Source organism: Callorhinus ursinus, unplaced genomic scaffold, assembly GCF_003265705.2.
Source record: "Callorhinus ursinus isolate GAN/ISIS: 27379988/994484 unplaced genomic scaffold, GSC_fseal_2.0 scaffold93, whole genome shotgun sequence".
Taxonomy (NCBI): domain Eukaryota; kingdom Metazoa; phylum Chordata; class Mammalia; order Carnivora; family Otariidae; genus Callorhinus; species Callorhinus ursinus.
Window position 1 is genome coordinate 1236724 of NW_027397155.1, and position 25711 is coordinate 1262434.

The window sequence follows — 25711 nt, forward strand, 5'->3', positions numbered from 1 at the left end:
TTATGATTCTCCCTTTTGTTCATTATGTTTCAGCTACACTGTTCTTCATTATAAGAACATACCAGGGCTTATTTCTTCAGCAGAGCCCTTGTGTTTCCTGTTTTCTCTGCCCAGAATATTCTCTTCCCAGACTTCCCTCTGAGTGCTTCCTTCTCATTATTCAGGTCTCAGTTCAGATATCACTAACTCAGAAGACTCTTTCCTGATCACTCTCGCTAAATACCACAATCCCTGCCACAATTACTATTGACTCTTGGACTCCACTCTTTTATTATAGCACATATCACTATATATGTGTGTGTGTGTGTGCCTATTTATTTTTCTGCAGATCCCTCTGAAAGAAGCTCTGGAAGAGCAGGCACCCTTCTTATCCCTTGCTACCACTAATTTCCCAGCACCTAAACCAGTGCTTGGCACATAAGAGAGTTCATTAAGTATTTTTTAACTGGTGAAGGATTTTGTCATGTATAACCAATTTTCATTTATCCAAAGTAGATGTTGAATCTTGAATGAGAGCACAAAGAATTCTTTTTAAACTACCCACTATATATGAATTTATCCAGAAAACTAATTTCTAAATAATAAAACTTTAGGTTTTTTGAGTGGTTATTAGTGAGTTTGAGAACAATGCCAACTGACAGCCTCCATTATGATATTTTCTGTATAGCTTATCACATTGTGCCCAGGAAATCATTAACATGTCTTAGTCTAGCAGGAGCTAGACAAATACATACATAAATTTGTACATACAATTAACAGGTGCAGTATAAAATGCTATGGTAGTAGATGATTGTGTACATAGTTTATATGATGTGCCATTTTACAATGTTTTCCTTAGTGACAACTTAGTGGGAAAGACTTCTTTGTAGAGGAATAGAGTGCAGGCCAAGTAATCAAGAAACATCAGGGATTCACAAACGCCCATCCCTCATGGGGGCATTGACAATACCATTAATGAACCACAGTGTGAAATTAATGCACTTCCTTGTGGGGACAGTGATCCCCTGAGACCTGCCTGTGGTGGCATTGTAGCTATGACTCACTGTCACAAATTGTTAGGAGGAAAAGTACTTTAAAAATAGGATGGAAACTTTATTTTGTATGAGTTGGGAGAAAAGTATCTTGCTTTGTTTAAGATCTGAGAAATTAACTATTTAAGGTGGCAATGAAATTGATATCATTGAAAATGCTCAGTACAAAATGGTTGCCTAAAATGTTAGTTGATTAAAAAGACTATTCTGTGTAAACACCAGTAAGCTATGAAGCAGCTATAATGAACCAGACATGGGAAATAGCAAGAAGAAAAAGAAGAAGAAACGAAGGAGAGAAGGAGGGAAGGAAGGAGGAAGGAAGAAAGGAAGGAAAGAATATGCCTTTAATTCATGTAGATCACCAATTAGTGGTAGTATACACAAGTAAACACCAGACTGTAACCTGTCCAACGGTGATTACAGATAACTGAATTAACAAGCATACAAAAAAAGCATCACAAACAGATATATATAAAAAATTGATTCATTATGGGTGCCTGGGTGGCTCAGTTGGTTAAGCAACTGCCTTCAGCTCAGGTCATGATCCTGAAGTGCTGGGATCGAGTCCCGCATCAGGTTCCCTGCTCAGTGGGGAGTCTGCTTCTCCCTCTGACTCTCCCCCCTCTCATGCTCTCTATCTCATTCTCTCTCTCAAATAAATAAATAAAATCTTTAAAAAAAAGAAAAATTGATTCATTATTAAGAGAGGAGGGAGGATTGATTAAGGTATCAGGAAGTAATTAATGCTAGAATGAATAGGATTTAAAGAGAAAAAAATGGTGCACAACTTTTCAGTTGTCAAATAACTGATATTCTGGTGGTAGTTTTCATACAGCTAAATATATAGATAACGCATTGTCCTGTATATTATTTGCTACACATGATTACATCCAGCATGATACCTGATTTATAATCAATGTCTACTTTTTTCTGATTTGAATAAATGCAGTAATTTATTAAAATCATTATTCTCCAAGGACAGGTTGTTGCTGAATTTTTATATTTTATTCACCTTATCATAAAGTTGAATGATACCCTTGCATCTTCCAGGCTCTGCCTCTTTACTTCAGCAGTCATCCCAGCAGCCCCATAGATGTGTATTGATACATAAGGAAATAAGTTACCTATTCTGGGCCCTGAGTCCTAGTTTATTTAAAGTCAGCTCATTGAATTTAAATCAAACAGTAATCATACATTTTAAATTGTGCTGACAATATTGGTAACCTTATTGTTCTATGTGAACACTAGATTTTTCATATATAAACATGTAGCAGTATATGTGGTAGCTACGATTTGGATCACTTAATGAGTAGGATAAGGGATCACCATGAGAATAGCTAGATTGCTCAAAAAAAAAAAACATGCAATATGAAAAACAAAAAGAAAAGGACTCAACCTCTGGAGTTTGTGGACAAGAGGGGAAAATATAATCCATAAATGAAAGAATGGAAAGAAAGAAAAGGAGCCAGAAAAGGAGTTCCAAACCAAATAGCCCTGGTCATGAAACCAAAGAGAAAAGTTTCAAGAAAGGGCTCCAGATAGGTCAAAGGAGAAAAAGGACAAAAATTAGGGTGTGTGTATGTATGTGTGTTTACATGCACTTATTTACTTTGACAAAGTAATTTCTGTAGGAAGGGTAGAAGGGGAAATGACTTAAAAAAGGTAAGAGATTGATGAAGAAGTAGAAGTGTAAAGTGTGCTCCATTAACACAAGTTTGAAAGTGAACAAAAAAGAACAAAGATGACATAACTTATTAGGGTATAGGAGCAAGTTAAGACTGTTTTTAAGAATGTTGAGGTCTGTGCAAATTTGAAGATGCAGGAAATGAGAGAATGCAAAGAGAAAAATGGAAATGCTGATGAGGATTCTGAGAGCACGTCCATTCAAATGTTTTGAAGAGGAGGGTCTGATCTAGACACAATGAACGACATTGAATTTGAGACTTAGAATCAGTCATGAAAATCTTACAAAAGACACAGTGTCTTGCAAAAGTTTTATAATTATCTCTTATCTAAAATTCTTGGGACGCCTGGGTGGCTCAGTTGGTTAAGCGACTGCCTTTGGCTCGGGTCATGGTCCTGGAGTCCCGGGATCAAGTCCCGTGTCAGGCTCCCTGCTCAGTGGGGAGTCTGCTTCTCCCTCTGACCCTCCCCCCTCTCATGCTCTCTCTCTCTCTCATTCTCTCTCTCAAATAAATAAATAAATAAAATCTTTAAAAAAATAAAACAAAATTCTCAACTACCTTTTTCACATAGCATTTCATACCACTATGAATTTTTGATTCCCAAATTTGCTCCAATATACTCTCTTTTGTTAAGTGATATATGCTTTTCATTCAAGAGGTACCTCAATCAAGCTCTGGATTTTTTAATTAAATCTTATACATAAAGAAGTAGCCTTATCATGGGCCTTCTAGGATTCAAATGGGAAATTTGTATCATGGACAGTCCAGAGTGGAACCCATACCATCATTCTTCCTTCACTGTCTGCCTTATAGACTTCTTTCTGAGTGCTTTCCAGACCATCCAGAAGCCTCAAGAAGGAAAATGGTGAGGGTGATATGATAGTAGTAAGATATAGACATGATGAAAGGTGTGAAATTTTGGTTTAATAATGACTGTCACTGAAGTCACTGCCCATCCCAGTCCAGCATCTGGAGAAGCCAGAAGAAGGATGATAGACTCGCTTTATGTAACTTAGTGGTTTAATCATTGAAACTGTAGCAACTCTCAGGGTTTTGGTTTTTTGTTTCTTATTAAGTGGATGAAAAAATAAAGAGTAAGGAAGATGTCAGGAAACAGGGTTATGGGAGTGTGTACCAAATTCAGTTCTCAAAAGCAGAAAAATTTCTCACTTAAAAAGGATTTGTCCAGTATATGGCCAAGCTTGTGTTTTACTGAGAATGCAAACTGGTGTAGCCATTCTGGAGAACAGGATGGAGGTTCCTCAAAACTGTTAAAATAGAACTACCTTATGATCCAAGCAATTGCACTACTAGGTATTTATCCATAGGATACAAAAATACTTTTTTGTAGGGGCACCTGCACCCCGATGTTTATAGCAACATTATCAACAATAGCCAAACTATGGAGAGAAGCCAAATGTCCATCAACTGATGAATGGATAAAGAAGAGGTGGTACACACACACACACACACACACTGGACTATTACTCAAGCCATCAAAAGAATGAAATCTTGCCATTTGCAACAACATGGATTGAGCTAGGGTATGTTATGCTAAGTGAAACAAGTCAGAAAAAGACAAATACCATATGATTTCATTCATATGTGGAATTTAAAAAAGAAAACAGATGAACATACGGAAAGTGGAAAAGAAAAGAAAAAGGAGAGAGGGAAACAAGCCATAAGAGACTCTTAATGGATAGAGAACAAACTGAGGGTCGATGGAGGGAAATGGGTGGGGGATGGGCTAGATGGGGGATGGGTATTAAGGAGGGCACTTGTTATGATGAGCCCTGGGTGTTGTATGTGATGAATCACTGAATTCTACTCCAGAAACCAATATTGCACTGTATATTAACGAACTAAAATTTATATTTAAAAAGTAATTAATTAATTAATTAATTAAAAAGAAATCAGTCTAAATGGCAATGACAGAGATATCCCTCAGAATAATGACACTTGCTGTTCAACTTTTTCACCTTCCACATGGTTTTTAAACTAATTGAATCTAACTTCTCTCCCAACTTCTAAATGGAAGGGGCTAATAAAATTATTTGAGCCCCAGGATATAGTGATATGTGAAGCCAACCCTATGAGTGAACTTCCTGGTAATAAGGCAAAAGAATCCAGATGGATGGATGGATGGATGAATGGATGGATGGATAGATGGATGGATGGATAGATAGATATATAAGTATGTGCATACATACATACATATATTTACACAAGCTAGTTTGTATTTTATTTCTTTTATAACCTGAGAGTCCTGATTCCTTATTCTCAGATTCATGTGCACAATGCCAAATTTTTGGAATCCCAAACTCATATATCCAATATCTCCAATTGTATATTAGAAAGTCACCATATTTAAAATAGAATTCATAATAGGATTCACATCTTAATTTGCAACTGTATCCTCTACTTTGGGCTCTCACCAGTAATGTTTCATATTCTTAACTAGTTTAGAGAGTGATGTTTCTAAAATGCAAATCTAATCCTGCCATTTCTTACTTCAAACTCTTCAGTGACTTTTCATTCTTAGGGCAAAGACTAAAATCTTTCAAGTGACCTGTGAGGTTCCAGCGATGTGGTTTTCAGCACATTGACCATTCTCCCCTCTCATTCTCGGCCCTTGCCTTCTTTCACTTCTTTCAATGAGTCATGCTTCTTCCTACCTTAGGGACTTCATTTGGAGCTTCAAATAAGTTACTTCTTCTTGGGATCCTGCTTTACCTGGTTGAATTATTACTGGTATATTTCTTTCGTTGTTAATTATCATCATCTTTTGAGCTCTGATTAAATGTTCACTTCTTCATGGAAGTCATCCTGGCCCCCAGATGAGGTCAAGTCAACATCTGATATTTCTTCATTGTTGTACCTCTTTCTCTTTTTGTAATCAATTTGTAATTTAAAATTATTATGTGATCTTGGTATAAATGTTTTTATTCACTGTAATGGCATCACATGTCTTTTTCGTTGTTGCTGTATTCGGTGTTTCATAACTAGTTCATTGTCTGGTGTGTAGGAGTTGCTAAATAAATGTGTTGAATGAATGAGTTAAAAAATAAATGAGATTATGGAGGGGAAAGAACTAGCCAATTGCTGAAATATGTTCAAAGGTGGAAAATGGGTGCTGATGACCAGTGGAGCTAAGAAGCAACAATTTCTGTGGTGTGGCTCAAATAATGGACAGGCGAGGAGAGGTTCAGGATGGGCTAGACCTATTAAAAATTCATCATGTTTGCAATCTTAGGTCCACATTATTCTGTATACTGTGATTTTTAAAAATTATTATTATGTTCAATTAGCCAACGTATAGTACATCATTGGTTTTTAATGGTGTTCAACAATTCATCAGTTGTGTATAACACCCCATGCTCATCACCACACGTGCCCTTCTTAATACCCATCATCTGGTTACCCCATCCCTCCACCCCACTTCCTTCTGTAACCCTCAGTTTGTTTCCCAGAGTCCAGAGTCTCCCATGGTTCATAATTTGCTTAAGGATCACATGTTCATTATTAATACTATATGTTTATTCCAATATCTTGGAATTTTTACAGCATAATTGTCAGTAACTGATATCTGGCAGTAATAATAACATTCCATGTATTGTTATAGTACGCAACATTAATCTAAAAACTTATCAATTTTGAGTATTCAATGAAATAAAAGTCTCTTTCTTCCAGTTAAATGTTTAATGTAAGTCAAACACAAAGATACAGCTTTATGATCAATGATGAATTCATAGCCACATCTGAATTTAACACCTACCTATAATTTTTAATGTTTTTATTTTTGATACAAATAACAGATAACTCAATATAGACTGGCTTCAGCATTAAAAAGAATGTATTAGTTCATGTAACTAAAAAGTCCAGAGTGGTCAAGTTTTAGGTATGTTGTGACCAGAACTCTGACTCCATTTCCTTATGACTCTCCATGAAACATGAAGCCAAAGCAGATTTGCTCTTGGGTTTGTTTCTCCCTCATGGTGGAAGAATAGCAGTTAGCAGCTTTACCCCTTCATATGGCATTGTCTTCAGGGGGAAAGAGAATATCTATGTCACACAATTTCCAGAAAAGTTCTGTGTAGGCCAGAAAAAAATATAAATTCTAACTATATTGACTAAGGTTACCTAAACACATAACTGTGGCAATAAGAAAGATTACCTTGACTGAGACTTAATAGGTCATACCTCTGGAGTTAAAACATTTACTATGGAGGAGGACAAAAGTATATATTGACAGGAAACCATTACCCACTATAAGTCAGGGCTTCTGAAGAATGCTGCAAATGTACAACTGAATAAAAACTGTATGTATACACACACACACACACACACACACAGAGAGAGAGAGAGAGAGAGACAGAGAGAGATACCTTCTCATCACATAAATGCATATAGTAAAATCAACATCATTGGACATTAAAATAAATAAAAAGGTGAAATGGCAGGTTGTCCAACAATAAAAGAATTTAAAATTATTATAGAACTACTTATTATCTTACTATCCTAAATGCATTTCAACAGCTTTGAAGTATTTTTTCAAGTAGTTGGTTAAGCAGAAGAGAGTATTTTCATTTTTTTTAAAGATTTTATTTATTTGACGGAAAGAAAGAGCACAAGCAGGGGGAGGGGCAGGCAGAGGGAGAAGCAGGCTCCCCGCTGAGCAAGGAGTTTGATGCAGGGCTTGATCCCAGGACTCCAGGATCATGACCTGAGCCAAAGGCAGATGCTCAACCGATTGAGCCACCCAGGCACCCCACTTTTCATTTTTTTAATATAAATAATATATAAATAATATAAATTGCTTTTCTGTAATTTCAGATGAATAATCACTGAGTTCTTTCAACAAAATGACCACATCTTGGTCATCATTTGACGAGAAGCATTAAGTGCCGTACCTGGCACACAGTAGGTGTTAAATAAATACACGTTGATTAGATGAATGGATTAACTTCAGTCTTAGACTCACTAACTTATCAAGTCTGTAATTTTCACTTTAAAAATAATTACTTTCATTATCTAGCAACTTGATAATGATGAAGTGCTTGAATTGAGGGATTCACTCTGTCTTATACTTTCCAAAATTTATGAACAAAATTGAGAATCCCTCTGAAATATACTGTTCTAAGCAATAAGTAATCATCATTCTTTTTATACTTCCTATAGCATACTGTGCATATATAAATCATAGCACTTACAATGTGTAATTTGTCATCCATTAATTCAACAAATATTTATTCAGTGTTCACTATTTGCCAAGCACTGGAACATAAATATAACAAGGATACAATACCTGCCTCCAACAAACTTAAGAATATGTGGAGTGGGGGTGAGGGTGAATAAAGAACATATTATTTGCCATTGTAACTCAAATGATAGCATAGATATATAGTAGGTACCTGATGAACATTTTTAAGTTTACAAATAATCCATTGAAGACCAAATTAATAATGCCCTTTGGAGAATTTTACAGCTCACTCAATTCTTCTGGAAGGGCTGGGAGTGGGACTCAAGTCAATCAGTTATAAAACCAATCAATTAGGGAAATAAAACACTGAATTAGATAGATTGAATTTTATGAGAGTATTATGACAAAATTCAAGACATTAAATTAACTTTTATGGAATGCTGGTAACTTCCCTAAAAGATAAAATACGTTAACTTTCCTAATGATCCCTGTTGCCAAGTTCTTTGTTATAATTAACTTCAAATCTTTTATCCAAGGGTTCATGAAACCAGAGCTGCAGTTCCCAGCACCTAATGTTTCTAACTCTCCAAATACTATTTTTGATTCTTTTACATGTTGGAATGCTCAGACCTTCGATTATGGCTATCTATTCTTTCTGCCTTTCCATACCTCATCCATCCATTCCTGTGTTTAACCTTCACATGGTCACATTGGACTCCAGAGTGTTTCCTTTTATGAATTCGGTAAACTTTTATAAAATGCCTAGTATGCGCCAAGACCATTACCTGACTCTTCATGTGTAGGACATGAACTAATGAGTCCAAACTTTGAAGGCTGGATGGCTTGAGAAAGGTCAACACAGGGCAACTGACTAGGGAGGAAGGAAGATGAGTTTGACTTTAAATATAGAGTTTCAGGTGAGGATGGGACACCTAGATATAACCATCTGGCAAACAGTTATGATTGTGGGGCAGAATCCTTGGAGGGAGGTTGATTCTTCATGGAGGCAATAGTTAAGAAGGAATCTTTATCACCACTCACACATGCCATGAAAATCTCCATTTTTGTGCCGGATGATCCCTTTATCTTAAAAAATCTTGTTTTTCTCAGCCTACACAAAACCTATGGATAATCAAAACTCAGTTCAAATCTTTTCTTTAAACCCTACTTGAGGGGCGCCTGGGTGGCTCAGTTGGTTAAGCGACTGCCTTCAGCTCAGGTCATGATCCTGGAGTCCTGGGATCGAGTCCCACATCGGGCTCCCTGCTCAGCAGGGTGTCTGCTTCTCCCTCTGACCCTTCCCCCTCTCATGTGCTCTATCTCATTCTCGCTCTCTCATTCTCACTCTCTCAAATAAATAAAATCTTAAAAAAAATAAATAAACCCTACTTGGACTATCCTTATTCCTGTAAATATTCCCCTCCTGCTGCGCATCTCTTCTGGTGTACAACACCTTAGCTTAGAGACAGCCTTAGGTGGTTCAAAATTATTTTGTGTACCAAAAGTTTGTCAACCAAAAAGGCTTTAATCTTCTTGAAGATAGAAAATATTACTTCCCCTCTCAAATGCCCCACAGGCCTGAAACCTCAATGTAGCCTCCAAAATCCTTATCCATTTAAACTGCTAGCATATCTCTCTTTTCATTCGGATAAAGAATGTTCCTCTTTAACCACTGCCACATGTCTTCCATTTATCCAATACTATGGAATCTCTGCTTCATCAACAAGCAATGAGTTAAGTGCTGGGGCTACAGAAGCACCACCCTTAAGAAATTCACCATGTCCTGAGGAAGAGAAGTATATAAACAAATGGAATTCAATGTGATGCATACTAAATTGGAATTAAGGTTCAAAAGCATATCTCTTTCAGACTGGTGGGATCATAAGAGGCTTAGAGAAGGCATCTGAAAAGAGGTCAGAAAACAGGTAGAATTAGTAAAATGAAGGGAAGAAAAGTGTGACTAAACAAACACGAGTGATTATTAAAACTGGTAGTAGGGAGAATTAGTAAGAAACCGTGATATCTTCTGGGAATTTAAAGTAATGAGGACATACAGAAAGAACAGGAGAAGATGAGAGAGAATATTGAGCAAGGACAATATCATGAAGAATCTGTGTGCTTCCTTAAGGAGTTTGGACTTTATTTAAAGCCAGAGAAAACCAAAGAAAATGTTTCTGCAGAGATGTTATCACATCTGATATCTTATTAGGTTTGGGTTTTAAAAATCTCACTGGTAACAGCAAAGGAAGACCAGTAGCACCTAATCTAAGTGAGAGAGGATAATGTGGTGTCTTCTGGTCTGATAGAGATTTTTTTTTAAAGATTTTATTTATTTATTTGACAGAGAGAGACAGCAAAAGAGGGAACACAAGCAGGGGGAATGGGAGAGGGAGAAGCAGACTTCCCGCAGAGCAGGGAGCCCAATGTGGGGCTCGATCCCGGAACCCTGGGATCATGACCTGAGCTGAAGGCAGACGCTTAATGACTGAGCCACCCAGGTGCCCCTGGTCTGATAGAGATAAACTATGAACCATTTGGCCCTATCCATCCCTTCTCTATTCCTCTCACATTGTCTAGGTTCATATTTTCTACTAAAAATATAATACACCTCCCTCGACACCTTTTTTCTCCCTTTCTACTTTTGAAACATAACTTTTGTTCTAACTGGACATTCAGGCATGATGAGCCAGTGTTAAACCTTTTAGGGGCAATAGCAAACTAAAAGAGTGAATTTTATTCCCCTAAAAATCTAGAATAAATGAATTTGGTAAGATGAGGAACAAATGAATCTACTTCTCAGAAATAAATTATTCTTAAGTTGCCAGGCTTCTCCAGGGTGACTTTAATAACCAGATGTTGGTCCAGAGCAGAATCATTGAACTGCCTGAATTCACATTCTGAGTGCTATTTTTTGGCTGACTCTTCTGTATTGAATTGTGACTAAAATCTTGCACTGCTCATTGCCAGTAATTTTAGAGCTGCAGATCATCATACTGTTTCAGTTCTTTGGAACAAATGAATTTTTGTCCCTTTCCAAAATATCCTGTAAGGAATAATGTCTCAGATAAGGTGATGCTTACACTGAACACTCGTTCTGTTCTTCCTTTGCAAATGTATCTGCATCCATGTGTTGTGCATGGATGTACGTGGGCTTATATGTGTTAATGTGTGTATTGATGTGTGTGCACATGAGTGTGACTGTGTGTATAAAACCCTAACTGCTCTAGAGAACAGATACTAACAGTGATTTTCTGGTTAGCAGAAAAACTAAGAAGTTCATGTTCCTAGTTAGGTAAAAACATTCTGTCCAACAGACGAACATCACATTACGTTCAAACAACTCAACAAATAAACCACAAATAACAATAACAAACAAAATAACTTCCTTGTTATTAAAAGATTGTTTGCTGACACCTGCTCAAGACTTCCCTAGTTGTAAAATTTCTCTATTATAATCAAACATGATAATACATGGGTGCTTAAAAATAATTGGTTGAAGTGAAATTCAATAGAAAAGAATAGAGTTGCATGGGGAATAAAGGAAATAAATATCCAGTTTATCCTAGCACATGCCTAATGGCACATCTTCAATTCTTCCATCACCTACAAATTCTAAATCCAATATCCTATTTTCTGAACAAACATGCTTTTATCATCTCTTTTGTTGTTGTTGTTGTTGGGTATTCTAAAGCTTATTAATAAAAATGTAATGCATTCTCTCTTAAAGAGTCTGGGTTAGGCTCAACATTTTTATATAGTCTGGGTTAGGTTCATATAGTTTATGTCTGTTTGAAACAAGTCCCACTACTATAATTTCTGAAGCTAGCCAAATGTATCTGGCTTATTCCTTTTAATGCCTTTTTTTTTCTCAGTAAAGCATATTTTTTTTTTAAATTCAAGTTAGTTAGCATATAATGTAGTATTGGTTTCAGGAGTAGAATTTGGTAATTCATCACTTACATACAACACCCAGTGCTCATCCCAACAAGTGCCCTCCTTAATAATACCCATCCCCCATTTGGCCCATCCCCCACCCATCTCCCCTCCAGCAACCCTCCGTTTGTTCTCTGCAGTTAAGAGTCTCTTATGGTTTACCTCCCTCTCTGTTTTTATCTTATTTTATCATCTCTTAATTTCACTTTTATTATCTACTTTTTGCTTTTGCCATTTCTTGTTTTCCTTGCCTCTTCATATGTCCTTGCTCTTATAGAAGACCCTTATTTTAGGATTTCTCCATTTTCCCCCAGTATCTCTGCTCCTTCCAGTCCAGCCTGAGTTTCTTAATCATCTTACACCATAGTTGATTATTCAAACCAGTTTCTCAGCCAGACCCTCAAATGTCTTACAAATCCGATCTTTACATTTCACTCATTTGGCAAAATCCATTCTATAATCCACCTTCAGCAGTCCTATTTCTCAACTGCTGAGAAATATTAGAGAAAAGCATGCAACTCTATTCCATCATGATCCATACCAGCCCTTTCTTTCTCCCTTTTCCTTCAGTCTCATTCTACTAAAATCTGGCTTTTGTCCTTACCACTCCACTAGAACGTCTTGACCATGTTGCCAGATCCTAAGGACAGTTTTAAGTCCTGTGCCTTGTGATGGGTGCACTGGTGGCTAGGTTGTTTTCAAGCTGTTGCGTTTCTTGGCTTTGCATTAGCACCCTACTCCCATCACTATACTTATTGTTATTCTCTTCCCTCTTTATCTTTCTTTATCAAATTCCTAAAAGCATATCTTCTCTTCCACATATTCCTTAAATGCAAGTATCATCTGGACTTAGACATTTCTCCCTTGCTTATGTCACACAAAACACTCTCATTGGGTGATTACATTACCTTCTAACAATTCTACCAAACACTGATTTGTTGGCAACATTTATTTTTTTAAAGATTTTATTTATTTGAGAGAGAAGTGGGGGGAGCATAAGCAGGGGAAGTGGCAGAGGGAGAGGGAGAAGCAGGTTCCCCGCTGAGCAGGGAGCCCATCGTGGGACTTGATCCCAGGACCCTGAGATCATGACCTGAACCAAAGACAGATGCTTAACCGACTGAGCCACCCAGGCACCCCTTGTTGGCAACATTTAAATTAAATATCTCGGGCCAGACTTCTCTAAGTTTCAGACTATCTGTGTAACTGCATTCTTGACATAATCCATTTGAATATCTCACAAATATTTCAAAGTCAACATATCTAAAACTAAAGTCTCAATACACATTTCTCTTTACTAAATGGTACTTATCACACAAATAAGAAAATTTGGAATCTTTCTAGACTCCTTCACCTTACTCCTACTCTACAGAATATTTATCCACAAACCCTGCCTCTTTGAACTACTTACTTGAGTCCTTTACTTTTATCCTGTGCTCTCTTCTCTCTCTCAAATGCTCATCAGTCCTTGCCTGAATTATAAGTCCTTGCCTTCTAATAAGTCTTGCCTTTCTTCAGACATATTCATTGAGAAGAGTCTTCCATCAAAACTGTACATTGAATTATGTCATATTCATGTTTAAAACTTCTATGAAAAACAAACTGCTGGTCAGACTGATGTCATCAAGATAGCAACACAGGTCATTCCTGACTTCAGTCGCCCTCACAACTAGCAGTTATACATAGACAAGACATGGTGGTGAAAATCCCAGAACAAAGATGCCACTGAAGCACCTCTGGAGCACAGAGACTGAGAAGCAGGGCACCCGTTGGAAGCACCAGAAGAGCAGCTACATGAGCAGCAGACTCCATCACCCCTGCCCCAGGCCAGCACAGTGGCAGAGCAAGAGGGGCCCCTGAGCCTAGGTTTTCTCCAGTGGGGAGAAAAGAACCCATGGTGGATATCCAGCTCCCCCAGTGTTTTTCCTGATTCAGGTCACCAACCTGAATCAAGCAAAACTCTGTACCAGTCTTGGAGCCTGTCCAATGGCCCTGTCTGGGCAGGGAAGCAAACCTAAACCCTTGCTTACTAGCTAAATATAGCCTCGGGACACCCGGGTGGCTCAGACAGTTGAGCGTCTGCCTTCAGCTCAGGTCATATTCCCAGGGTCCTGGGATGGAGCCCCATGTTGGGCTCCCTGCTCAGCTGGAAGCCTGCTTCTCTCTCTCCCTCTGCTTGCTGCTCCCCCTGCTTGTGCTCTCGCTCTCTGTCAAATAAATAAATAAAATCTTTAAAATAAATAAATAAATAATATAATATAGCCTCAAGTCCTGCCCAACCAGGAAGCCTTACCAGAGAACTCAGGCAGCTATGGAGTCTAATCAGTGACCCTGGACTTGGAACCCAGTCTTCGGTGCCACTCAACTATGAAGCCCAGCCTATAGCCCCACCCCACAATAGAGCCCAGCCTATGGCTTTTCCTGATTGCTGAACATAGCCTTCAGGGAGCCTTGCCAGTGGCCCAGTCAAATCACAGAACATAGCCAGAGTCTCCTGCCACCAACAAAGGAGCCTGGAAAGTAATCCTCACCCCACAAAATGTGAGGCACAGTCTCTAGCTCTAACCAACTATAGAATATAGCTGAAGGTTCCTCCCAACCAAACAGCCTGGCCAATGACCTTGCCCAATAGCAGAACAGAGCCACTGGCCTACCTGATTGGGAAGCCTAGCCTGTAGTCCCACCCAACTTCAGGGCATAGTCTGTGTCCCCACCTGATTGTAGAACACAACTTGAGACCCTGTATGACCACAAAGCTCTGCCAGCAGCCCCACCTGAACGGAGTCCAGCCAGCAGCACCATCCAGTGAAAGATCATGGCCTGAGACTCCACACAACCAGAAGCAACTGAAGAGCCAAGGCCATAGCCCAATCAAGAAGTCCACCAGTGGCAACTCCCCAACAGAACATAGCCAGCAACCTCACCTGACCAGAGATGAAAACTGTCAACCAAGAATACTATACTAGGCAAATTGTCCTTCAGAAATAAAGAAAAGATAAACTCTTTCCAAAACAAACAAGCAAACAAACAGCTAAGGAGTTCATCACCACTAGACTTGCCTTTCAAGAAATGCAAAAGGGTGTTTTTCAAGCAGAAGTAATAAAGATGCTAATTAAAATTGTAAAAATATCTAAATATGTAAAACTCATAGGTAATGGTAAATAGATAAACTCAGATTTGAATATTGTAATGCTGGTGCCTAATTCATGTACAATTCTAGATTTAAAGTTTAAAAACAAATATATTAAAAATAACCATAGCTATAGTGATTTGGTATTAGATACATAATATTAAAAAAGGTGGAAATTATAATATCAATAGCCAAAAATGAGAGGATGGGAAAAGTAAAAGCTAAAATTTCTGTATATTATTGAAGTTAAGTTATTAATAGAGTATGATGCTATAAGACATTTTTTCATAAACCTCATGAAAAGCACAAAGGAAAAATCTGTAGTAGGTGCACAGAAGATTATGCTAACAGAGTCAAAGCATACCACTACAAAAGATCATCAAATCACAAATGAAGCCTGCAAGAGAGGACACAGTAACAAGGAATCAAACCAGAAAAAGAAAAAAAAATTGCAATAGTAAATCTTTACATATCTATAATCACTTTAAAACATAAATGGTTTAAATTATCCAACCAAAAAGCAAAAAATGGCTGAATGGATAAAAAAAAAACAAGATCCACCAATATGCATCCCAAAAGTAGGCGTACAAAGGAGTCACTTTAGCTTTAAGCCCACATAGACTGAGAGTGAAGGGATAGAAAAGATATCTCAAACAAATGGAAACCAAAAGAAAACAAGGGTAGCTATACTTGTATCAGACAAAATAGACTTTAAGTTAAAAATGGTCAAAAAAAGACAAAGGTTATTATGTAATGATAAAGGGCCCTACCCATCAAGAACATAAAACAATTGTAAATACTTATGCACCCAATATTAGAGCTTCTAAATATATAATCAAATACTAACAGAACTAAAAGGAGAAATAAACATCAAAACATTAATAGTTGGAGACTTTAACACCCCACTCTCAACAATGGATATATCATCCAGACAGGAAATCAATAAGGAAACAGAGGATTTGAACAACACTATAGATCAAATGGACCTAACAGACATATACAGAACATTCTTTCCTACAGCAGCAGAATACACATTTTTCTCACGTGCGCACAACATTTTCTAAGATAAATCATATATTAGGCCACAAAACAAGTCTCAACAAATTCAGGAAGATAGAAGTTATGTCAAATATCTTTTCCTACCACAGTGGAATGAAACAAGAAATCAATAACAGGAGGAAAGCTGGAGAACACTCATCAAAAGGAACCATTATCTTAACTTCTAACACTGTAGGTTAGCATTATCTTTGTCTTAATTTAATATGAATGGAATGTTATTCTCATTTGTGAATATTTTTTCATTCAATGTTATGTTTATATTATATATTTTGCTTCATGTAGCAGTACTTGTGCATTTTCATTCTATCTGTACTGATTATGTGAAGTAAACCACACTTTATTATCCTTTTAACTGGCAATCAAGATTTTGGTTATTTTCCAAAACAGGACTATTGCAAATATTGCTCATGTAAACATTCTTCTACATGCCTTTTGGTGTGTATATGACAGCATTTCTATTGGGGACATGCCAAAGAGTGGAATTGCTTGGTCATAGTGTATGCTTATATTCAGTTGTTATAGACACTGCCTCAGGGCACCTGGGTGGCTCAGTTAAGCATCTGCCTTTGGCTCATGCTATGATCCCAGGGTCTTGGGATTGAGCCCCACATCGGGCTCCCTGCTTAGTGGGGAGTCTGTTTCTGCCTCTACCCCTCCCCTCCACTCGTTTTCTCTCTCTGGTTCTCTCAAATAAGTAAAATCTTAAAAAAAGACACTGTCTAATAGTTTTCTAAAGTGATTATACCAAACTATACTTATACTGTCAATGTTTGAGAACTGAAATTGCTTCAGATTTAACCCTGCTCTATGTCCATCTTTTTTAACTTTAGCCATCCATGTTGGTGTGTAATGCTATCCATCGTGGTTTTACTTTGTATTGCCTTTATGAATGAAGTGGAGTGCTTGTTTTATCTATTGGCCATTTCAAAGCTGTTCTGTGAAGTGTAGTGTTCAAACTTTTTGACCTTTTTTTCTATAGGACTTATTTTTATATTAATGTATATGAATTCTTCATGTATTCTAGAGATGAGTACTTTCTAAATTATCTATCATCTACCTACCCCTTAATCCATCTATTGTCTATCTACCTGCACACACACACACACACACACACAGACACATACACACACACACATACACATACATACACACACACACACTCCAGGGATCTCTTAATTTGTGGCCTCCTTTTCATTCAATCAGTGATATCTTTGATGAAAATATATATGTATATATATATATATATGTCAACTTTATTATAAATACTTTTGATAATCCTGATTTTATGGTTAGTACTTTCTGTACTATGTTTGAGAAATCTTTCTTATCCTAAGATGATGAATATATTCTCCTTGTGTTATATCTGGAAGTTTTTTGTCATCAGCTAGAAGCTTTATTGTTGGGGCGCCTGGGTGGCTCAGATGGTTAAGCTTCTGCCTTCAGCTCAGGTCATGATCCCAGGGTCCTGGGATCAAGTCCCGCATCGGGCTCCCTGCTAGGCGGGGAGCCTGCTTCTCCCTCTGCCTCTCTCTCTCTCTCTCTCTGACTCTCATGAATAAATAAATAAAAACATTAAAAAAACTTTATAGAAGCTTTATTGTTTTATCATTTACATTTAGATCTACAAACTGCCTGGAATTAATTTTCATGGATTAAGTATCAGGATTTTTTCCATATAGATACAGATTTTCATTCATTTAATAGAATATTTTTTGTGCTTCTTTGTGGTGTTGACTTGGTCAGAAATCAAATCTCTGTATACAGGTAGGACTCTGTCCTATTGGTCTGTTTATCTATCTCTACAAATTATATATAGTTGTAACTTTATACTAAGCCTTGGCATCTAAATGGTATATTTTCCCAACATTGTTCCCTTTATCAATATAATAGTGACTATTCTTAGTCATTTATATATCCACACAAATTTTAGAATCTGTTCATAAATATCCTCTACATCTCACCCCACCCCCCAAAAAACTGCTTAAATTTATTTTTAATTGAATGATAGACAATGTAGAGACTATCTGAAGCTATGTCTAATAGTACATTGCTCCAAAGATTTGCTTTTGCTGCTTTCCAGCAGTTACAACAGAGAGCAACCATTTTAATCTAATTTACTATTGAGATGATTTGAAGTTGGGTCCCATTTTTGTTGGGGCTTGTCTTTTTCTGGTTTGGCCTGACAATGAAGGTATAGCCTTTAAAGATCACAAATGAAAGCCTGAAGTATTTCTCTTTGGAGGTCCAAAATTCCAATTATTTTATTCTTCAATCCATTGTAACTGTGTAAAGCTCTGCCCATCTTTTCAGCCTCTTAGCCATTGCTTTATGCTCAACTTCTAAGCTTCTCAGCAACCGTCTACAAATAAGCAGATGGCTCAAGGGATAGTACCAAATGTCTTTTTTCACATCTGTGCTCTCTTCTCTCCCAGATATTTGCTGATCATGTTTTGGAGTAATGTTAGCCCAGAACTTAAAAAACTTTGAACCTCACTTTCTGCTTTTGTTCCAACCCCTTAGCCACTCATCCCTGCCTTTCAATGAATTATCACGACTCAAAGGGAAAATCATACCTCTGTACAATTTTTTTCTCTCTAGGATCTTGGTCCCTGAGACCTAGTTGACTTGACAGCTTTCTAATAGCATAAGCAGACATTTTTCAAAGTTTACCTAGCTTTTCTAATTGTCTTCAGTGGCAGGTATGTCTCTTCTATCATAGCTGGAAATGGAAGGAGCTGTTCAGTTTCTAATATGTGACTTACATTTTCAGTCTATTTGGATTAATTATTAGGCCTGTAACATCTAAATTCATCTAAATTTTCAGGCTTTTAAGTTTTGACTTTTATCTGGCTTCTTCAGTAATGACTATTTCTAAACCTTAGTCTCACACCCAGAGCAATTTTTGATTATTTACTTGACTTCCACAGCTTGTGAGTGTTCACTGGTAAACCATCTCTGATAGATGTGAGAAGTTAACAACAGACTTGGTTTCAGTGGGTGTCATGGGGATATTTTGTCAAGGAAAAACATGTTGCCTCAAAATGAAATGTGAACTGAAGAGAGTCCATTCTGTGTTTATATACAGATATCAAGGTCTCTTGAGCATCTCCTAATAGCTCTTTTCCTTGTGAGTAGAAGGATTCTTAATAACTGTGCCAGTGTATTCTAACACTAAAAAGATAGGCATTTTTTTTCAGAAGATGGATGCAGTGGTTTAAGGCAATTCTTTGCTTACAGTCCCAGGGAGAAAAAAAAAAAAAAAGAAACGAATTCCAAATGTGTGCATGTGTGTGTTTAACAGAAATTAAAATAACCGTTCTCTCTACATTTTCATGTACAAAACCAGATCACTTTGGACACAGATTTGGATCAAAGACCACATTAATAGGTTGTATGGATTCAGTTTTGATTTCTAGATTTAGGTAGACTGAATTGGAATCCTATATAACCCTGGGTGATTTATTATTTTTCCAGCTGAATTTTCTTCATATGAAATGTAAAGATAGAAAATATCATATGAGGGGTCCCTGGGTGGCTCAGTCAGTTAAGCATCTGACTCTTGATTTCTCCTCAGGTTGTGATCTCAGGGTTGTGGAATTGAGCCCATATCAGGCTCTGTGCTGGGCATGGAACCTGCTTAAGATTCTCTCTCTCCCTTTTCCTCTGCCCCTCCCCCACCCACCCTCTCTAATATACAATGAATATGAATATATAAATAATACCTGGCAGAGAGGAAGCACCCATAGAAAGTGCTTAGAGCAATGCCTGGCAGATAGCAAACCCTAAATACGTGAGGACCGTTACTACTCTGTAAATTCTTATTTCCCTGTCTCTAATGCTGCCTAGTGGGTAAGGAATGACAGCTTTTCTTCTCTTTAGTCCTCATCTGCCGCACTCTGCAGAGAATTTAGCATGTGCCGTGTTACTCATTAAATGCTGCTAACTGGAACAGTAGGTCAAATACTGCAGGAAGGTTGAGGAAAGTATGAGGAAAATACAGTAGATCTGAAATTATGAAGTCCCTGAAGACCTGTTTTAAGATATAAGGGAAGAAAACAAATTGGTGTGTATGGATGGGGGGTAGTATATTCACCAGCATCATCATGAAATATGCCTTATTGTTTGGAACTTAATAGATGTTCAATACATAATTATTACTCTGAACATTATGCTTAGTTTACTGGCATAACAGAAGAAATTAGTCCAAGTCAGTGAAAAAGGGGTTTGAAAACTGGAAGGTTATCCTAAGTAAGGAAGCTTCATGAGAAAACATAGAAAAAGTTATATAGAAAGCTGTGGGTACAGTAGACTACTCATAATGCACTTTCTCCATTTAAATGAATTATCTTACCATATTGCACATCTTACACAATTGCCTCAGTTTTTGCATTTCTCCAAATGGCTATAATATGACAAGAGAAACAATAGATTGCACAACTCACAAAATAATCTATTCACAAAATCTATTCTCAGCTTCTCCTCTGTGAAGGATGTGTATGATAAAGAAGCATTCCCCTGAGGAACAAGTCTTTAAACCAGAGGGGAGAATGCTTATCATCCTGAAATCTAAACTGAAGCAAGTTCGATGTTTCAACTATTCCAATATGCTAAATACTCTCCATAATTTTTGGTAATCCCCAATCCTTTGGAAGTCTGTCTATTGGGACCAAACTGAGAATTCGGTCAAACCTCCTACAATTGCATTCCTTCCAATATTAACATGCTTTGGCCTTCCAAGTGAAGAAATGTAGCAGAGAGGTGGGAAATGCATAATAACTTTCTATTACTGTGTAGCAAATTACCACAAATTTAGCAGCTTAAAACAGTATTCATTATCATCTCATGCTTTCTAGAAGTCAGGGGTCCATGCCTGGCATGAGTGGGTTCTCCACTTAGTTAAACAGGCTGAAATCAGAGCATTGGCTGAACTGCATTCCTTTCTAGAGGTTTTGTGGAAGAATCTGCTTCCAAGCACATTCAAGTTTTTGCTGAATTCAGTTCCTTTTGGATTCAAGCCTGAGTCTCTGTTTCTTTGCTGGTTGTTCGCCTCATGGCACTCTCAGCTCCCAGAGGCCACTGTGTTTCTTTACACAGAGCTACCTCCATCTTAAAAGCCAGCAATAGAGCTTCTCCTCCAGCCCTCTCACCTCAAATCCCTCTCATGTTGGAATCTCTTTGTCCAGGGAGAGCCAGTCTCTTTTCAGGGATTACCTGATTAGGTCAGATAACTGAGGTTGATCTCCCTGTATTTTTAAGGTCAATTTATCTGGGACCTTAACTGCATCTTGAAAATCCCTTCACAGCAGCACCTATCTAGATTAGTGTTTGACTAAAAAGGTAGGAGAAGGTGTGTGTACACCAGAGAGCAACAATCTTGGGAGTCATGTTAGAATTCTACCTATGCAGCCCTAGCCCTACACTCTGCTCCCCATCCTCCATTACATGCCTTTTAAATATGTTCCCCTTAAGAAACACTTCTTGCTATCATCACTGCAAGCACTGGAGTTTTGCAGCTAGAAATATCTGGGTTTAAATCCCCTCTATATTTGCTGTGAAATTTTGAGTAGATTCCTTAATCCCTCAGAACCTCAGTTTCCTGAGCAGTAAAACCCAGGGCTAAAAATAGTCACCTCCAAAGCCTACAGAGAATTAGGGAAAGTATTATGATAGAAATCACCTGATCTACGCTAGACACATAGCAAAGTTTAGGTTCCTAACTTTTTATCCTTCTTTTGAATGTTCTAATGTAGCTCCTCCAATCCACATTTACTTGTTCTTTATAAAGCCTTGGAAATTGGGAAAACTCATATTTATAAACCCCAGAGATAGGTTGATTATCAGTAAGTAACCTAAACATTTTCTCAAAAAATCTACATTGTGCTTCTCTTTAGAATTAAATAATCCATTAGTGTTGACTGGTGTATATTCATAAGAACTTTTGTCTGAAAGTGCAATATCCTTCCTTGCTTTTCACTATTATTTAGAGATTCTAAGACCTCCTACTCCCCCAGAGGAGAAAAAAAAGAAATATTATATGAAGACAGCCAAGCAGTCAGTAGACTCCCACTATTAGAAAAAAAAAAATCCTGAAATATCTGTTAAAATGCTATTGGTAAAAGATTTGGCAGGATGATGATTACATGTGGGTAGAACAGCAGTTTCCATAATAATTATGTGGGTTGTGAAGAGATTTGGAAAAAAAAATGCTGGGATGCAGTCTAATGAATGTACTCATTAACCTTAATAGCATCAGGTAGAGAATGGAGAGGACCATTTTGGAAGGGGGAATCAATTCAGCCTTCAGAGTCATTTTACAAGGTACATCCGACAGTGGAGCATCCTCAATTAAAAATGAATATATACAGTTATCCTAAAATAATTCTCTATAATTTGAATTTTGCCTTTTAAGATCTAATTTTCTAATAAGTTATATTAAACGTATCTTGAGTGCTTACTACGTGCCAGGCTTTATAATAGACATAAAGATGAGGAGTTTTCCAAAGTATAACATTTCTAGTCTACTTAGAGAAAACAAAAATAAATATGATGACACATGCAAAACTAAAAGCATCATAATATTGCCCCATGAGTGCAGGTCTTGTCTTCCTGTTCGCCACAATACCCCACATTTAGCATATTAGTTACCCAATACTTGTTCAATGAATAAAGGAATAAGTGTCCCGGCATTTTGGAAGCAGAGAGGAGGAAACTGTTCAGCCCAGGGGAGCTCAAGCTAGGTTGCATTCTAGCCCAGTCATTGCTAGGTTGCATTCTAGCCCAGGCTTGACTGATGAATTAGATTTTAAAATCAGAAGACATGTGACGTGTTGAAGAGGTGGCACTCTTTCTAGAGGGAATAGTGTACTCAAAGGCCTGGGGGTGTGAATGTGTGACACATCTGAGGCAAAGGAATCTATGTGTTACGTCTCCAGGATACAACATGTGTGTGCTTACTCTCTGCAGCACTGACATTCTGACACGCAGGACTGAAGAATGACCATGGGTGCCTGGCACAGCCCCCAACCCACATCTCCTGACACTAATTTAATGACTGCTCCCTTGGAGGAACAGTCATTCCGATGCTTACATTTTAAATCTGGTATTGCTCCTTTTGAAACAGATTTGGAGGGGATTTTTCATGTTGTTTGCCCACGGCAGATGCCTCCCCAAGAACTCTGTAGAGTTATACTGAATCATTGGGTTGTCTGAGAGTTCAACTAATGAAATTCATACCAATTGTATGTGATTAGCCTTCCCAGTAAATAAATCAAGAGATTGTAAATGTTAAGAACTGAGAGTTTGAAAACACCCAGAATACTAATTGGGGTTATTGGGGAGTAATCTCAGGGAGGTAGGACAGGAATGTGATTTTTAGTAAGTGATGCAGTGACTGGAAACCTAATGAACAGTACTGTTTGCAGATAGACTAAGGAAAAAGGAAAGGGCATGTTCAGTCCGAAGGATAAAGGAGGAGACTGCCAATGGGTCGTAAGTCAGGATTGCCCATTCAGCCAGGTCATGCCTAATGGACTGTTGGCTCCTTAAGGGCATGTACTAGAACCTACCACAGTGTCTGTGCAGTTCGAATGCACAGAAGAGGCATTCAAAATGCTTATTGAATTAATGAGCTGGAATGAATAGAACATGGAGACTGTAACTAAAGGATCATCCAATGGCAATTTTCTGTGCTACATGTATTTTTCTGTTTTCCATAGCAATCACTTAAAATATATTAACAAGAAATGAGGAAAGGAATATTATATCATCTGCATTATACAGATTTAGATTTTGATAATAGAAACAATTTTTAAAATTATTTATCATCTCTAATAACATTTGATAATTCATAACCCTTTTCTCTTTATAATTTTCCAAGATTTTTTCTTATTCCTGTTAGCATGTAGCCTTCAGGGGCTTTCACATTCCAGAAATTTATTTTGATATTAAATCTATTGGTTGTAAACCTGGAAGTAATTATTTTACAACCATAAGTATTGATCTGCTTTATATATCAGTGATTTAATAAAATAAATGATAAAAATAATAATTCTAAGGTTAAAATATTTATATTATAAGGACATAATGGTATAGAGTATCAAGTCTTTAGAGTTCTATAATTTTCATTATTTCTCATTTTCTGATTGCCAACAGCTATTGTTCAGCATACAAAAATACTAAATAGAATAGGGTAGGTTAATATGGTACTGGACCAAAGATAAGAAAATTGTTAACTTTTATTTTTTTTAACATTCAAATCAGTTGTATATGTAGAGAATAGATAGAAATCCAGGAGAAGGGGCGCCTGGGTGGCTCAGATGGTTAACCGTCTGCCCTTCGGCTCAGGTGATCCTGAAGGTCCTAGGATCGAGTCCCGCATCAGGCTCCCTGCTCTCTGGGAGCCTGCCTCTCCCTCTGCTTCTCCCTCTCTCTCTCTCTGTCTCTCATGAATAAATAAATAAAATCTTAAAAAAAAAATCCAGGAGAAAAGAACTACTAGAGAGCATATAAAAGGAAATCTGATCATCACAGACTCCAGCTTGTATTCATTTTCTTTTTTCACCCCAGACCTGTCTTCCTCTCCTTTACATTTAGGATGTTTTATACCTGCAATATCACCACAATAGCATTAATGTCCCCCATAAACTGTAAAAATCCCCCTTTACCCGATTCTCCACACATCTCTTCCTATGGATCCTTAGAATTCCTTACAAATGAGGCTCCGCAAGCCCACTGCTACTCCTTGAAATTCAGGCCTCCAACAGTTTCCGTGAACACTGCAGCACATTTTCTAACTTGATTCCCTGAACACTCATCTACGACCACGCTGATCTGTTAAACTGCTACCATAGTTCACACAGTTCTCATTGTCTCCTCATTTCATTTCCCACTTTAAAAGCCACCACTGGCTCCCTGTTGCCCAAATGAAAAAGTTCAAACCTTTGGGATGACACAACAGACCATTCGCAATTGGTCTTCCTTTGCTTATTCTCATTGGTTCACTTTCCTGGGTGATCTACGTAGCTCCGATCCTTCATAGTCACTATTTTCTGATCCCCAAATACCGTCTCCCTATCTAGAAAATAACATTTCAAAATACCTTTATCACTCCATTATCCATACTTTTCAAGCTCAGTTTAAAACTGATCTTCCAGGGAGCCTCAGTGGCTTAGTTGGTTAAGCTCCGGTCTCTCAGCTTGAGCTCAGGTCATGATCTCAGGGTCCTGAAATGGAGCCGAGTGGAGCACCCAGATCAGTGGGGAGTTGGCTTGGGATTCTCTCCCTCTCCCTCTGTCCCTACTCGCCTCTAATAAATAAATAAATATTAAAAACAAATAAAACTGGGAGCACCTGGGTGGCTCAGTTGGTTAAACGTCCAACCCTTGATTTTGTCTCAGATCATGATCTCAGGGTGGTGAGATGGAGCCCCGAGTCAGGCTCCATGATGACTGTAGAGCCTGCTTAAGATTCCCTCTCCCTCTCCCGCTGCCCCTCCCCTGCACTCTCCCTCTCTCTCACAAATAAATAAGTTTCCTTTTATAAATAAATAAATAAATAATAAATAAATAAACTGATCTTCCTACATAGTCATTTACCGATGTTCTCTCCCATTGCATTTGTTTCACACCTGCAACAATATTTACTTATATGAGTCATTTATTTATATATCTGTCCT

The 25711-nt window shown here is 37.6% G+C and overlaps 1 protein-coding gene across 4 annotated transcripts in view; it reads left to right on the forward strand.

Moving 5' to 3' along the window:
- Positions 1–25711, forward strand: part of GRM5 (glutamate metabotropic receptor 5) — a 665424-nt gene that overhangs the window by 484056 nt on the left and 155657 nt on the right. The window lies entirely within an intron of this gene.